Source organism: Anas acuta, chromosome 6, assembly GCF_963932015.1.
Source record: "Anas acuta chromosome 6, bAnaAcu1.1, whole genome shotgun sequence".
NCBI classification, from domain to species: domain Eukaryota; kingdom Metazoa; phylum Chordata; class Aves; order Anseriformes; family Anatidae; genus Anas; species Anas acuta.
In genome coordinates this window covers 30,823,970-30,840,828 of record NC_088984.1, presented here as the reverse complement: position 1 = coordinate 30,840,828, position 16,859 = coordinate 30,823,970, and the positions used below count along the sequence as shown (strand labels likewise).

The following is a 16,859-nucleotide window of genomic DNA, read 5'->3' as shown; positions in this document are numbered from 1 at the left end:
GCCCTGCAGTTGTAGCACGATGGAGTTGCATTCCTCGCTAGAACAGGCATCCCTGGGGTTGAAGTAACCGGAGAAAGCAGAGCCCTGTTCTACAAGTCTCAGGCCAGGAGGCCAGGCTACCCCCCTGGCATCTTCATTGGCTCCAGCTGCTTTCCCCCAGGCTGATTCATCCAGTCTCTAAGGAAACCTGGGAAGAGATGACGTCCCTGGCAATCCCGAAGGAATTGCAGCGTGCCTTTGGGGCGGTGGTCATAGGAACAGAACAGCTGGAGGTGGATTACCTGTGTGTTTAGGTTGGGTTTTCCCTTCCCTTCGTTTGCTGACCCATAACAAAACTTGTGTTGGTGATTCACGCCCCAAAATTCACTTGGTTACCATGAAATGCACTGCAAACAGTACACACGCCTAACGTAATCAGCCACATGCATGCGTGTTGAAATAGTCATCAAGGAGCAGGCGGTAAGCCTTCAAGAAGCTTTCCTAATTGGGTTTTTATTCGCAGTAGAGAACTTGCAGTAATTGCAAGGATAAAAACGTGCAAGTTGCTGGAAAAAGGCGGTGTGATTTGTAATGATACTCTGCTGAAGAGAAGTGCTTGCAAGCAGGGTCTCTGCATACAGAGGGTAGAAAAGTGATTGTTTCTCCATGGGACTTCTGAACTGCATTTCACTGAGGTGCAGTTACCCGGTACAACGAAGACGCCTGCTTTCTTTGAGAACACAGCTCCTAAAGCTTGCTTTTTAAGAATATCAGAGACCAGAAATCCCACCAGAGCAGCGTAGCTCCATTCATCTCAGCAGTGGTTTTGGTTTAAAGATGCTGCAGCATCAGCTGCGTTTTTCTAGACCAAAGTACGAGTGGCCAGAAATTCCAGAGCTTCATCTGACCGTCTGCACACAGCCTTGTTGATCAAATCAGTACGTCTGTGCTGGATATTAAATTTGTGTCATGCGATATTTGGCAGGAAATAATTCCTGTATCTACATGAGGAGCTGATGTGACCGGAGTGCGGGCACATAGCTCGCTGCGTGCTGTAGCAGGTAGCCACACAGCTTTTTCTGGTAGCCTTCCCTGCACGTTTGTCTGTCTTCACCTGCTCTTAGGGACTTGCCTTCAGCAAGAACACACGGTAGCGGCTCATGTGGCACCAAGATTCATCATTTTGGGGAGCTGGGCTTTTGGAAAAATGGATGTTTGCTGCTTCTGTGTGGACAGGTTTGTGCTGATTTCTGGCTCCTGCTTATTTGGTAGGATCCCGTAATTCCTTCAGATCAAAGCTGGAGTGAGGCAGGAGTGCTCCTGTGGATGTGGAGTTGTGAAGAAAGTGGCAGTGCCACTAATTCCTGATTAACCCTGACTCCTGCTTCAATGGGAGCTCTCTGATAGAATAGGAAGTGTAACTGGGTCACCAGAATCCCCCCCAAAAAAGTTAATGTAATATTTTTTTTAGGGGACCATATATTTTAAAGTCTGTTTTAATTTCCTTGTTGTCTTTTTCTTCTTTCCCCTCCTGCTTGCTTTGTACCTTTAAGAAATATTTACTTTTCTGATTTTATTGCACTTCCTCACACCTTCCCCTCCGGAGATTTAAAAATCTGAGATGTTTACTGCCTCAAATACTCTGATTTTATGGGTCCTCCAAGACCTCCGCGTACAGTCAGCTGATATTCTCCCTTTTCTTTAAGCAAGACAGTTAAAGAAAGAAAACCTCGATGGACGAAGGCCCCCAAGGGTCTTTTCTCAGAGCCTTGGCAGAATGAGTAGAAGCACTGCTAATGCTCCTGATGTGCCCAGGGAAAGATCTATAATCCCTTTTCTGTAGTAAACGTGGGCAAATCTGGATCTGTTCCTCCTAGCAACCAGTAATTTGACATAAATTACACAGCAACTGCTTAGCAGGGCTTGGAGGTGTTGTTTTCTTTTTTTTTTCTTTGCCCCGAAGATGAACTTCATGTGCAGCAGGGCTGCCAAATACGTTTCATTGTAAAGAAATTTGCTTTCTAAACTGGATAACCCCCAGGGACTGGGATCGTGTGGAGGCTGAGCCAAGTCCAACTGCAGGGAGGACGTCAGGGAGATGGGGAGATGTTCCCCCAGCCCTGCTGGGGAGGCACAGGGACCCTCAGGTGCTGCTTGGGGTCTCGGCAGCTCCTAAATTGCAAGCTGGCTTCCGCAGTCTCTTACGTGCTTGTAGGGGTGGCTGCAGTGCTGGACAACGTTGGCCTTCCTTTTGGGAGAGTGATGGGGGAATAAACCTTTTGTTTTTTCACCACAGCAATCAAGCACGCTGCTTCACTTGAATGACAGCTGGCTGGCTTTGTCTGCAAGGCTCAAACTTTGGGATCCGGAGTCCAAGGTGCCCGGAGGTGCCTCTCCACCAGAACCAAGCGCCTGGCACCAGCAAGTGCTTCTCCTCTCAAAACTGGGACTTCTGGTCACAGCAGCAGGGTAAGTGGCAGACTTTCTGCGACCAAAAGTCCTCCCCTTACACCCTACCCCCTGTCACTGTTGACTCGCAGCCTAAGCCTACTAAAAAGGGTCGGCGTAGCGCTCAAATCCTCAAAAAGATACAGTTCCAAATGGGAAAAAAGTGTTCTCATAGCCAATCCAAGCGTGGCTCAAAGAATGAGTCACGTCTGATGCGTTTCAGAATACACGGCCGGATCCTGCAGCGTAAAACCTTGCTGCAGCTCGCCGTGCTCATGCAGGGCAAATCCTACCTGTATTTCTCACGAAGCCTCTCTGTTGTGTTATCCAATCGAGTCACTGAGGAACAGCAGTTTACCCGTATTTGAGTAGGGGATCAGGACCCAGCTTTCCTTTGTGATTTCAGAGCAGGCTTGTCCTGACAGTCCATGTGGGTGACGTAACCCCAAAGCAGCCCATTAATCTCCTCCGAAGCTTTAAATTCCAGTGGGCCATAAATCAAGCTGAAATGAGTTTGCGCCGAACAAAAGTAAAGGGGGCTTTGTGGAAAGCTTTCATTTTTCTGTGAGGTTTTCTTTTATTCTTATGTATTTCTGTAAGCAGCAGCTAGTTATGGCAGAGTGATGGATTTGTGTTTTTGTGTCTTCATCAAATGGTTTGTTTAAGAGATGCAGGAGCTGATGAAAGAAAAAGAAGGGGAGATTTCAGTGGCATGCTCTTAGGGGGAAAAAAATGCAGAATTTATTTCTTTATAGCCCATGGACAAGGATGATTATATGTCAGCAGTACAGCACTTGTGACTTTACAGATATTATTGGCTGTATCTCCCTATCTGCCTGTGTTCCCCCAAAACCTCCTCCTTGTTCCTCCAGACAGAGACACGGGTCACTGCAGAGTCCAGTCAGCCAAAAGAAGAAGAAGGGAGCTCCTGAAAAGCTGGGGCTTGGCCAAAACGAGGTGCTCTGACTTGTAGCACAGTAGCCTAACATTGTTTTGGTGCCTTTGCAAAAGAAACAGAAGGCCCTGCAGGGACAGTTGGGGTAGGGAGGGATGCCCTCCTCATCCTCCTTTGAGGCTTTGGGTGCAAAGCTTGCAAACAGAGGCTGTGTGGGAGCAGGATGGGGCCGCCTGGCCCAGCGCCTCCTGAGGACAACTGGCACAGGTCTCTTGGCTTCAGCACATCCTGAATTTTGTAGGCGTTCAACCAAAATCCCCCAAAATTCAGAAGCTGGAGCTGCACTTGAGTATTTCACTTCCCTTTTTGCTGCTGATGACCCAGGGCAGGGGTTGGGGGGTAAGGAGCACAGTCAGTAAAGCGAGGCAAGCTTGGTTGGCCTTGACCTCAGGGGACAGCCATGTCACCAGCAGAGCGAAAGGCCCAGACACGGGGGTGCCACCAGCCTGGGGAGAGTGCTGGAGCCGTGCCCTTTCCCCCAGAGCAGCCACATGCCCTGCAGCACGCCCGCAGAGGAGAAGGAGGAGGAGGAAGGAAGCCCTTCTGCGTAAGCGGCTGCTCTGGGATGTGCAAAATATTCGGTGACCTTTCCCCGGCCCATTTTTTCTGTGCAGAAAGCACCGTGCCTGTGCTTTGTGCAAGCAGTAAGAAGCAGGAGGAGGATCTATTTTCCTTTTCGGCGCGGTGATGCTTGGAAGCACTGAGGGTAGCGAGATTTAGGGACAAGCATTTACAGCAGAGTTCACTTCAAGAATGTGCTCGAAAAATCTGTCCCAGGTCAGCCTCAGGGTGTTGGGCTTGTCAGTGGTGGTTTGGGTAGAAAGGCAAGGCGCTGCCCACCCACGGAGAAGTTGGAGCAGAGCTCGCTGGCCTGGGGGATGGAAGTATCTGTAGTAGTAAGTACATGCAGCAAGAAATAGGATGAAAATGCAAATCAGTTTGATCTAGGCTTAGTATGGGATCGGTCCAGGTGGCCAGTAGACCGGATTTACCTTACCAGATGTTGGCGTGGGGACCAGGATGGTGATCTCTTTCGTTAAAGCCACACCAGTATATTTTGATTCCCTTCTAAAATTGATTTTTAGACAGCCTGAGAACTGTGATAGGTTTGCTAGTACATGTTTTATTATTATTTTTTTTAAGCTGACTAAGGGCATATTTGAAGGCACGCCTTCCTTAACAAAATATTTAGGGAAAGGATCTGCTTCTAAAATCAGCAGAGGAGTTATCTCAGGAAGCCTAGCTCTCCAAAACACGAAACGCGCCCCCTTTGCTAGCCTTCAGACAATCGCCTTTTGTCATTCCCCTGCCTCTATTTGCACTGTTACTTTTTCCCTTACTGGAATAATGCTTTCCAGCAGCAGGCACCTGGGACAGGCAAACACTGAAACCACTACAGCTGTTTGTCTCTGGAGTCCTTATCAGGGCTGGGAACTTTTCTACTAAGGGGCTTTCCCATCCAGTTTCTGTTTTCCTCCTCCTAAACCCTGTCCTGCTGTATTCCTACAAACTGCCCATTTCCTAGGGGCAGCAAGCCTGCTTGGATTCCCTCTCCAGTCCTCCCTCCCTCCTTGGGCAGGGTCAGCTGCAGCAGGTTGCCAATGACCCGATTCCATCAGGTTTGGGGTATCTCGGTTGCTTTTTGATGTGGGGAGATGTTTTATTAAGCTGTAGCGGAAAGATGCTGCAAAAGAAGCCTTCACGAAGAACCAGAGGGTACAGCTGCTGCCCGTTGGGCCCATGTAGGTACGTGTAGGAGGTGCATTTCCAGCCCTCAGGCTCCTCAATTTGTCAGGAAGATGTTTTCCTGTATCTCAGAAGTGAAAGAGCTACTAGCAACCACTGCAGTCTCCTACCACCTGAGCTATTCCTGCACAAGAACCTTCTGATGAAAGCCAGGCACAGGCTCTGGAGGAAGCAAGCTGTTGGGAATGGAGGCTTTGGTCCCTTTTGCTCTGCATTTTCATTTTTTTTTCCTCTCTTTTTGCCTCTTCCTCTTGGAGAAGCTCTAGAGAAATTCAGCCATGGGGACTGAGCTCCCACATGAGACTTGGCCTGGGGGTGCTTTGAGGGGACCCAGGACCTTCGGCATCTCCTAACCCAAAAGTGGGGTCCCTGCCTGTCTTGCTGCAATGAGAAAAATCTGAGGAAGTCTGGCACAGTGGAAAATTACCCAGGGCAAACAGAAATGTCTGAAGGAGCAGCCATCTCTTCTGATGTCCAGCCAGGAAACCTCAAGGTTTGCAGGAAGGTGATTCAGGGGGTGGTATTCTTCCCTTTGAGTCAGTCCTGAGCTCATGCCTGGCTACGGCCACATCTGAAATACGGCTCCTCTGACAGCACGGTGCCCATGAACACTGCTGGAGGGCTGGCTCCTCGCAGGATTTTTCTTGGAAAACTCCCATCCAGGAAGAGCTGAGGCTTGACCAAGTGAGCCGGTGAGAGCTGGCAGAGCCACAGCTATGGCTTTGTAGCTTTGCTTAAGCAAGCGGAGCTCCTAGATCAGATCCCTGATTAGCAAAATAATTGGTCTAGCACCATTAATAGTACAGCTAAATTAAATGGGAGGGCAGGAGAAGAGCAAGAAGAGAAGAGTATTCCCCTGTGGATCAGCCTGTGGTGCAGGGAGAAGCAGATCTTTTAGCCAAAGGACTTTGATGCTTGGGAAGAACAATGAATGGCTGAGGACGAGATCCTTCTTGCAGTGAGGCTTCGATGGTTCCCTGCAGCTCATTAAAAAAGGCAGCTGATGTGGGAATGTGAGAGTGATAAGGCCTGAGGAGATGTTTAATGATAAGACTCCGTCGCTTGATACCGGAATGGTAAAATGGCAAACAGCTGAGAAGTTATTTTCCATAAAAGCTAATACACTGAAAAAAAATGTGTCTTTCTACTGACTAATGCTTTATGAAGCCATGTGTGGATGCAGACGTAGCCCAATGGGTGCCAGCAGCATGGAAGATAACTTAGTGATTAAGCCTTTTCCTGGATTAGGTTGAGCTCGCAGGGCCCACAATAAATCCTGCAGCAGTAAGAGCACTTAACCCTGTCATATTCCACATTAGCTAGAAATTTATAAGGCTCCTAAAACAGGGGCTTATGTGACTGTTGGGTGACGTAGGTGAGGCTGAAACAATGCCACTGAAGTCAGTAGGGTTATCACTGGGTAAAACTGACAAGACTTTGGTCAGATGCTCACCTCCGGGTGGATTTGTGTAGATGTGAGCAGGAGGAAGGAGAGAGGGAGGCAGAAGGGGAGTTACCACCACTGCTAGATCCTTTTTCCCTGTCCTGTCTTGCTGCTGGGAAGTTGTTTCTGGCAGCATCCCTCTCCAGAGGAGCTGCAATAAATGTCAAGTGCTGTGCTCTGGTACCAGGGGAGCTGCCTGAACAGGGGGGCAGCTCTCATCTGCCTGACCAAGCCCCTTGTTCACACCTGAGCAGGGTCTACAGAATAAGGTATTGGTTGGTCTTGGGTCACTCTACTGCCACCCTACAGAGTGAGCATCTTCTGCAGAGCCCCGGGCTGAATACAGAGGGAATAACCCAGCCCCGACGTGCAGCAAAGCAGCTCCACAGCTTCATTCAGTCACCTCATTTCCAAACCAGCAGTGACACGAGGGGTGATGGTCAGAGTGGGCTCAGCACTACAAACGTGGGAGCACGCTGAAACGGGTGATGGTTTGCTCCTTTACTGCCGACAGCTCTTAACTGAAACCACTCCTCTGGTCCCCAGATCCACCCATGAATACTATGAGCTCAGAAACGAGGCCCGAGGCCAAACCATTCTTGGTATTGGTTTTGCAAAAGCAAACAAAAAACAAGTAATGAGGTCTGTCCAGCTGTTTTTAACCCATTTCTAATTATAGCGTGTTTTCTTAATGTGATGAATTTCTCCCGTCGCCCTGCTGGGATCGCTCTGACGGCCATCAGGCTCTGGCTGAGCCCGGGAGCAGGAACCTGTGTTTCCCAACACCATACAAAGCACTGCTTGTCTGCCAGGGAGGTTTTTTGCCTACGTGCCGTGCAGGAGCCGTGGGCTCAGGTGCTCATGCTTGCTCCTTTTGGGCTTGTGTAATGGGGTGGATGGCTTCTTTGCACTTGCTCTGTGTTGCCAGGGGGTCATGGCTGGGGTTAGGATGCTCTCAGGCCACCTGGGATTTGTTATCTGCTGCAGAGGGACCTCAGGGAGTGCCACCAGCCCCTCAGGACCTAGAGCTGGATGCTGCCATGGCTTTTTAGCTCCTGTAATCCATGGGCTGTGAGCACCCCAAGCACCCTGTGATATCCCACATCAGCCTGGAATGAAGAACTGGATCTGCCAAGGCTCCTCCAACTATTTCTATTTAACTAAATCAAGGGGGATTGTTGACTGGCCAACTAGCAGTGTATGTTTGCATGTCTATGAGACACAGAGAGGAGAAAAATAGCTGAAAGAAACACCAAAATATAGAATAGAATATACAAAAATTACCAGGAAGAAAAAAAAAATCATTCATGGATTGCCTGAATGCCTTCTGCTTTTCTAGCCAAATGCCTTTTGGTTAAAATTTTCAATTTTCCTAATTTTGAATGAAATTAAAAAGCAAGACTCAGCCCAAGCATCCTTTGGAGATTTTCATTTATGCCACACAAAGGATATCCCAAGAACAAATTCCAACCATGTCTGCGTTCACTATAATGACCTCTGCTGCAGACAGCAGTTGGCTTTTTTCGCTTGCCCTTGCAGTAAAATCACAGAATTGTAGGGTTTGGAAGGGACCTCAAGAGATCATCGGATCCAACCCCCAAATCAAGAAAAAAAAATCAAGCTTCTGAATAGGGTCTTGCCTGGGAGGACACAGACAACCTGATCCCTGTAACTTGTTCTAGCAGAGCAGCCAACCCCACCATAAAGAATTTGCAGAAATGTGTGTAGCGTGTTTGGGTTCTGCAGAGGATTTTTGTGTTTGGGTTGTGTGTTTTTTTCTTTTTTTTTTTTTCTGAAATCATACAACATCCTTTTTCCCTTAGTAATTATACCATAAGCGTTTAAGTGGGTAAGCAGTGCCAATGCAAACCCTACTAAAATATCATTTTTCATGTCCATCCTGCCGGCAAGGCTTAAACTTAATGACTCATGTGAATCTCTGTTCCTCTCTCCCAGCGGGAGCTAATAAATCTTAACAGAGTAGCTGATGCCTAATGGAGTGTTTTCCTAAATAACTTTAGGAAAGATGGAGGAAACGAGCTCTGCTAGGACTCTTGTTGGAGGATACAAATGCCAGAAGGTTGAAGGAAGCTCTGAAGCATCGAGGAACTTGTGGTTCGTGGCAGGCTGTATTCCTCGCCCTCACTTACCAGGATTTGGGAGCGCTGGGTTGTAGAAGTGATAATCCTGGAGAAAATGGGGCAGCACCTCATGCTTGTGATCCTGAGCGGCTGTCAGAAGGTGCTGCTTTCAGACCTACCTGCGGGACGTGGCTGCAGCTACAGGACTATAGTGGTACCCCTGCACTCGTTGGTTTTGTTTGTCTTGCTCTCACTGTGTCTTTCTCATGGAAGGGAAAGGCCAAGCCCCTTTTTGGCACTGCAATAACCTCTCCGTCCCATTACTTGGCTTCATGCAATTGCATGGAGTCCCACTGGTGTGTTGGTGTTGGAAGGCTGGATGCTCTGCTTCCATCATTACCGTTGCTTGCTTACAATGGCAATGCAGAAAGTCTCCCTGCCTACATTACTAATTGCCCCAGAAACTCATTTTTTTACGTGGTTATTTCAGGGAAAACCTCTGAAGCCTTAATGTCTGGCCCTGTCTGTGGAGTGCTCTTTTCCAGCCTGGCTGATCCTGTGATTCAATGATCTTTACCAAGCACAGGTTTTCCCTGCGCTGCCATTCGTCTGCTGTCCCTGCGCATAATGGAAGTCCCAGCAGGAGCCTGGTTGCTCTGACCTGCTCCCAACTCACTTAACCCTATCACCAGAGCAGAGACCCTGGGAGCAGTTTGCCATATCAGACCTCTATGGATCACTGCCTTTCCCTCCTTTTTTTTTTTTTTTCTGTTCCGCAGCATGAGCTGAAGTCTGTTTCTCAAAGACATGCCACCAGGACACCAAAATGCCTGAGGTCTCGCTCCCTTCCAGTAACACAGGATGGGTTTTGAGGGTTTTGTCTTTGCTGCTCACAGCCTTATTTTGTTAGGTCTGCCTCCTGGTTGCGGTGAGTGTGGGGTGGATGTCCTGTGGGTTTTAGCTGGACTAAACACCTCTGCTGTGCACAGGGACTCATTGTGCAAGACGATGCCTTTGGTGTCAGCACGTTACAAGGATGAGCAGATGACCCCAGCCAGCCACAGAAGCCCAAAAAATGTCGAGCTGACTAACACGTCTGCCATCAGCAGGCACCGCTTGCTCTCAGAACCAAGGCAGCTGCACTGCTGGAGCTACATCATCCCCCGCGATGCCATGCAAGGCTGGTCCAGAGAGGGCTCTGCCCAAATGCAGAAGGTACGGGACAAAGGTCCTCAGGAAAACCCCGTGCCCAGGTCACTGGGGGATGCAGAAACATCCTGAAGCCCAGAGAAGGTAGGAACCCCAGGGCAGCACTGCTCTCCTGCTCTCTTTGCTTGTTTTCCTTCCTTCCCCAAATGTCCTCAAAGAGAAGTTAAGTGAGTTGTTCTTTCTTTAATGTCAGACATCTGGTCTCTGGGATCTACAGCAAAAGCAAAGCTTGAAAAAATCCGGGTGGAAAAATATCCCAGCTTTTATTATCATGTACCACACAAACACCTCCCACGCAGCTGCATGAGAAAGTGAGAGTAGGGCTGATGACCAGCGATTCATTGCCTCCACCTTCTTCTTGCTTTATGTTCTGCCTTGCACCTCCCCAAAATGCCTGGTGCTTGGCTGAGTTGGGACACCAGTTTGCATCTGCTGCAGAGGGTCCTACAGTGATACCTGAGGTAACTGCAGATAACTTTATGCAGGTGATCAAAAATGCTCCGGCCAATTAGTTTTTTGGGCAGGGATTCCAACTTTTTAGAAGGCCAGGGTTGCTTTTGCAATGAAAAGATTGTAAACGATAGAAAACTATGCAAAGAAAACTTTAAACTTCAAGATGAGCTCCCAAGAATCAAGAAATCTTTCTGGTTTGCACTGGTTTTCTCTTTTAGCCAAAGGAGTCAAGTTAACAGATTTCTGCCCCCAGGTTTAAATTGTCAGCAGGCATGCAGTCGAAACCACAGCCTTAATTAAGGCACGTCAGAAGATGATTTCACTTTCTGCTGCCTACCTCAAGTATTCGTTGTGTGGCTGAGATCTGCAGGAACGGATTCATCACTGCCAGAACAAAGGACAGAATATGACTCTTGGTTACTTGTTGACTCTCTGCATCCTGAGCTGGCCTGGCGTTCAGCCCAACATTCAACATAAATGAGAGCAGCCTGAGGTTTGGGTGAAATTTGTACCAAAGATGGCCAGGGACCGACTCCAGGACTCAAACCAGACTCACACCCTCAGGCAGGTTTGAGGCCACTGAGTGTCACAACGCATTTTTTCCTATCCTAACGGGGAAACACACCCAGCCCTCTTGGGTGAGAATTATTGTCACTTCAGGCAATTCTGGAGTCAAAGTCCAGGATGCTGAAGTTGTCCTGGAAATGTTGTTGCATGTCTCAGTGTTCAAAGGGGTGTGAGCTGGTCCACTGACCTCGGCTGGGAATGGTGCACAGTTGAAAATGTCAGCTGGGCTCCTTCTGGAAAATCTGAGCCTTCAATCAGATGGGAAATTAAATATAGCAGAGTCTGAATAAAGGTCTGAACTTCATGTTCCAGTCCAGACAAATTAAAATGAGGCTGAAAACAGATCTGCAGGGCTTGGATCAATTACCAAAAAGAAAGGAATAACCCAGGAATGCTGCTTTTACAGATTTCAGAGGTAGGAGGATGAAAATTCAGCACAAGATTATTGAGCAAAATGAGGAAGATTTTGGGTGCAGACATCCTCTGCTGGACTCCGTGGACCAAAATGAGCCTCTTAGAGCCAGGAAATTTAAGGATCTTTGGGGAGCAACCCGGCAATCTGATCAGTCAGAGCATCAACAGGAGAAACCCGACTCCCTGTCAGGGTGTGAGGCAAGTTGTTACCACAACCAGAAGCCACGGGAAGGGCTGTTTTTGTAATACATGATTATAAATTATAGCGTACCCTGCAAAAGGCAGCAGTCATGATCCAGGCCTCCAGCAGTTACGGTAGCTCGGAGGCTGAGGTAGGCTGTTGGAGAAAGAATAACCCCACTGAGTTTTTGGGTGGAGACACGCGGCTTTGCAACATGTGCTTATTAATACTTTCCACTTGCGCAGCGGTTCCCGGTCTTCTTTGAAGATTGCTGGCTGTCTGCTAGACCCTGTAGGGTGACCTTCAAGACACCATCCTTCACTTGCAGATCTGTTGAAAAATGAGCAACGCTGAGGACAGGGAGAGGCTCCTTCCTCCAAAATGTTTGGGAGCCACTCAGCGAGAGCTGGCAGATGAAGGATGTGCTTGGCTCTGGTTGCTGACATGGTATTGGGAAGGGTGATGAGGAACAATTTAGAAATCTTGGTGGCTGAGGATTCACCCATCTCTGAGCTCTGGATTTCAGAACTTCCCTAATAATTAGGATATCTGTTAATATGTTCGCATTGGTGGATCAGAAGTAACTTGGGGCCATTCTCCCTGTGGCTGTTTGGTGGATCTCCGTCAGCTACGATGCAGTTTTTGATATTGAATAGCAGAAATCTGGAGGGATGCCACGCTCTCCATCACGCCTCCAGGAGAGGGCAGAGGTGGGCACAAAAGCTCCCCTGGGTGCTTTGGCCAGGACCATGAGCTGAAAGCTGGTGCCACTTTGGACAAAAAGGAAAGGGGACTGTGATTCATGGTAGCTCCAAGTCCCGAGGGACTTTCCATGAAATCAGCCCCCAAAGCCGGAGACAGGGCACACCCAGGTCGAGGAGGTCGTGGGGTGCAGATAGGGCAGAGTAAGCGTTTCCTTCCCTCTCCACGATGCTTTGCTGCTGTGTAATCTTTCTGCCCTCTCAGAAACCCCTGGAGAAGCTGCCTGTACGTGGGGAGAGTTCCTCTCACGAGCAAAGACACTGCCCTGGAGGATAACAGCCAAGATTGGAGGAAACAATGGCTGTTTTCCCATGTGGTGGTGGTGGAAAATCAGTGTTTTTTTTCTTCCCCGCTTCCAGCACAGATACGAGTCTGGCGCAGAGCCAAACTTTGCTTTCTCCCACTTTTTAACCATCCCCTTCCCACAAATTAGGAGCTGCTGAAGCCATACAGAGGAACCTCTCAGGCATCAGTGTCTCATTCTGCAGCTCCTGCTCTGATCACAAATGTTATTTACAGTTGTTCCTGGACTGCTGTAATGGAAAGGTTTGGGCATGACCAACACGGCGCTCTTCATATGAGAACATGTCATATTTCCACAAAGTAGTTGGTGTCCTTCTATTTAAATGGGAAAGGCAGAAAGAAGGGGGACCAGGAGCATGGCAACCACAAGGAAATGCCCGAAGCGAAATGTTTCTGGTAAGTGTGACTCACAGGAGTCAAAACACTTTGTCTCAGCCACTGGCCAGCTGAACAAGAAGAGGAAAAGGAGACAAACAGGACAGGACAACAGAACAGCATCTCTGCAGAGTTTCCAGTCCTCTTGCCCAGTCTCTGAACACTAGTTTCCAAATGTCTTTTCCCTCTTTTGCGGCTCATTGGCAAGGACAGTGGGTGCTTCAGAAGGATCCTTTCCCATTATATTTTCCAGGAAGGTGTATTTTACAGCATTCTTCAGGATTAAAGTGAAATCCAAATAAAACTGAGCATAATAACAGCTTAGCTTGAGTACAGCTCTGGTGAGGATATTTGGGTTGCCTATGAGTTTTAAGAAGCATCTGCCCTTCATTTTCTCTGCTAAACTCCACACGCACATGTATATATGTACATATGCACATATTTATACGCACCTGAAACCTTTAAGAACCAGGGGCTGCGAGCCAGGATAAGGCCAACAGTTCATGTAGCTGGTTTCTCGTTGACAAGAGAGGTCATTACTCAGTGTTTCAGGGGAAAACATAGAAAGCCCTTTACAACCCTTTCTCAGGCTATTCTGCTGCAGAAAACTATTTCAGCCCACAGTAGTTAAAGGTCAGCTTCAACCTGAAATGTGTGTTGTAACTTTTCCAAGTGCTCTTGTTGATTTAGATAACTCTGGATGCAGTTGTCCTCCATAATTTCTTTACGTCCCTCCTAAGCTGTCAGGCTCAGGGTCTTCAGTGGCAGGGACTGGCTGTGCCCGGCACGAAAAGAATGAGGCGAGGGCTTTTTTCTGCAGACCAGTGGTGATTAGCTGCTGGAAATGAAAGCCGTGAGTATCTTTTCTGTTTGCAGGCGAGCTGTGAGCAGTTCACTTGGTTTGCATGAATCCTCAGTGGGATGTTCTCAGTGTGGAGATGTGTGCATAGGAGGGTGAGACTGACTCTTCGACCTCAGGATGCTATGTGGAAAGCTTTCTTGGAGGCCAGAGGAAACAGGCAAGTGCTATGGTGGACCAAGATGTTATCCTTTCCCTTCCCAACAACAGAGAACAGTATTTTCTCTAAAAACAATGCAGCCAAGTTTTTTTTTTTTTTCCATCATCAGAAAAGAGCAACCTATCAGCAGGCACTGTGTCAGACGTACTACCACAGAAGCAATTAATTGATTCATATAGCTTGAGATTATCTAAATTCTCTGATAATAATCTCTGGAAGCTGCCGGTCTGTCACACGGCAGGGGATAAGTCAGGTCTTCTGCGGCCTCTGCACCATGAAAAGGGGACAGAAATGGCAATACAGCTCTGAGGAGCACAGTTTTCTCCATCAAATATCTACTGTTCCCTCCTTGGATGTAAGCTTATAGAAACGGTATCTCAAATTTAATTTCCTTTGGAAGGAATATTTTCAAGCATCCCATGGAGACCAGCACGTTCCAAGTACTTCAATATCTTTGAGGAGCTGGGAAGCTTAAAATACTCTGTGCTTGTCGATCATCGCCTTGTGGCACTATGAAAAAATTTAAATCACGGCAGAATCGAAATACACGAAATTCATCCTTAATGCCACAGCCCTGAAAATGTTGAAACCTTCGCTACTGTCTGCAATGTTGTGGTTTTGATCCGCCAGGAAACACTTGTTTACAGCCTCAGCGGTTTGTATTTCCCTTTCGCAAGAGCAGCGCATCACATTGTCTCCGCTCCTGCCTCAGCTATCTTGTTTGTTGGTCTCAGCTCACGTTGCTCAAGCTCCAGCCCCGTTTGCTTCAGCAAGGAAAGTTGCCTGGATGAAGCAATACCAGGAGCAAGACAGTCAAGCTGCAGCTCATTTCTAAAAAAGAAACCTGAGGGAAAAAAATAAACCAGAAAAAAAAAAAAAAAAACCAACAAAATGTCAAAGAAAAGAGAAGTGGGGAAGGTCCAGAACAACTCTGTGGCACTGCGAAGGAAGTGAGCAGAAATTATCACCTTCTCCATGGAGAAAATGAAAGTTATAAAGAAGGAATTCTTCCTGCAGTCAACGATTACAGGAGATTACAGCGTTATCTGTAGGAGATAACTGGTCTCAGTGGGAGATTTGCAGGAATTAATCACATCTAAGCGAGTTACTGCTGACGGGAGGTGCAGGAGCATCGCTGCTTTTGGGAGACCTTCCCACCAGGGGTCTCAAGCACATTTGGTGCACATTCCTCTGCCAACAGGGCAGGGATCACCAGGTTGGGCTCAGGCTGGGCTAAGCCTTCACTGCAGTGTTTTTACCTCAATTTTATGGGAGCCTTAACATGGAGAGTGGAGTCTTAAAGAGGAACGATAAGGGATAATGTTGGATAATATTGGTTTTTCTTCAGTGCCAAGCAGGGGGAGAGGGCATAGGTTTCAATGTGCACTTGCAGATGGTTTCTGTGGTTAGCATCAATACGCGTTTCATTTCTTATTTGTTTTTTTTTTTTTTTCTTTTTTTCCTCAAGGGTTTGCTTATGCAGTGAACGAGACAGTGTGTCTGATAAGGTGAGATGTTAATTGCAAAGGGAGCAGCATGTATTTGGCCACAAATACATGGACATACGTTTTCAGTGAACTGCGACATCCTGACTTCATCCTAGCTCTTGGTACAAAACACCGCTTTGCTGCCCTAAAAGAAAAGCCTCCCTTGCAAAAAGCCAACAAAAAAGGAGACACCAAACCTCCCAGTTGCATCTGAGTTATGAAGTGTTAGAACTCTTTCCCAAAGCAGGCCTTCAAAGCCTCTAGCTGATCAGATAAACATTTCACAAGCATTTCTGCTGCGCCTGCAAAATCTTTTCTCTCCAGAGGGCCTCAACCCAAGGGAACGAGTAAGGCCAGCAGATGATGCTGGTGCTGAGATGTGTCTGCTGCGCTTCCTGACCGTGGCAGACAAAACACACATAAGGATTGCCCCCTTTCTTCTCTGGAAATTAATGCTGATCTGACACATTTTCCCTTTCCTTCCCTCAAATGTGGCACAGCCTCTTGGAGTGCAGCTGAGGATTTGGGAAGGCTCTAAGAGCAGGGTCTTTACGGTTCTTCAGCCTCCATCATCCACCAGTGAGTGTGGCTGTCTACCCAGGGGAATCAAAGCTTCCTTTGAAAGGCAATTTAGCTAAAATAAAAAAAAAAAAAAAAAAAAAAAAAAGTAACAAAAAGGTCTCTTATGCTTAGGAAAAAAATGGAAGTAAATACAAATATCATCCTCTTGCAAAACCATTACCACATCAAGTGTTGGTCCAAGAAAAAGAGCCACTGACTGGTGTGAAATGGTGCTCACACTACCTATCTGCTGCATTTTGTCCAACAGTTTCTTCAGAAGTTGGCACCTCACTGGGACTCGTAAGAGGGCATCCCGGTGCCGGTGTGTACCAACACATGACAAGTGGTGAATGCAGCTCTGTGGTTCGAGGCCATGGATTCATTTACTCTCTGCAGAAAGCCATTTATTCAAGCTGGGTTCAGCTCCCACAGGAAAAGAGCCACCGCAAATACCGGCCTTGTTTATCGGCAAGGGTCTCAAGGGGCCTGGCCTTGTCCCCGCCGCGTCTGCAGGGCTGCCTGGGAAACATCACAAGCCGTGATCATCACAAGATTAATCTTCTTGTAAACACAGGAGCCAGCTTTGCGACTCCCAAGTCCTGTTTTCTGCCCCAGAACCAGGCGGCCTCCTGCAATTCAGGAATCTCTCTGCAAAATCCCTGCTGAATTACCTCTTGAGGAAGGTCAGAGCCTGGCAAGGCTGTCCCCGTGGTCCCCAGGGTGAGGATTAAAGTCTAACTAAAAGCTCAGGCTGCTATTTTCCAAGCTAAGGTGCTGCAGTTTTTATTTGGCGCAGAAGTGGTGCCTGATGCGCTGGTGCATCGAGTCACGGGGAGGGGAATTGGGGGATTATATAGGGGGTGCACCTGAGGTTC

At 47.8% G+C, this 16,859-nt stretch overlaps 1 protein-coding gene across 1 annotated transcript in view; it reads left to right on the top strand.

Annotated features, from left to right (window-relative positions):
- The window catches only part of LOC137858486 (uncharacterized), a 116,482-nt gene that overhangs the window by 38,655 nt on the left and 60,968 nt on the right, over positions 1 to 16,859 (top strand). The window contains exons 8-10 of the mRNA XM_068686325.1: positions 2,276 to 2,448; positions 8,594 to 9,946; positions 15,405 to 16,704. The gene's annotated coding sequence lies outside the window, so the exon portion shown is untranslated. The remainder of the gene's footprint in view (positions 1 to 2,275; positions 2,449 to 8,593; positions 9,947 to 15,404; positions 16,705 to 16,859) is intronic.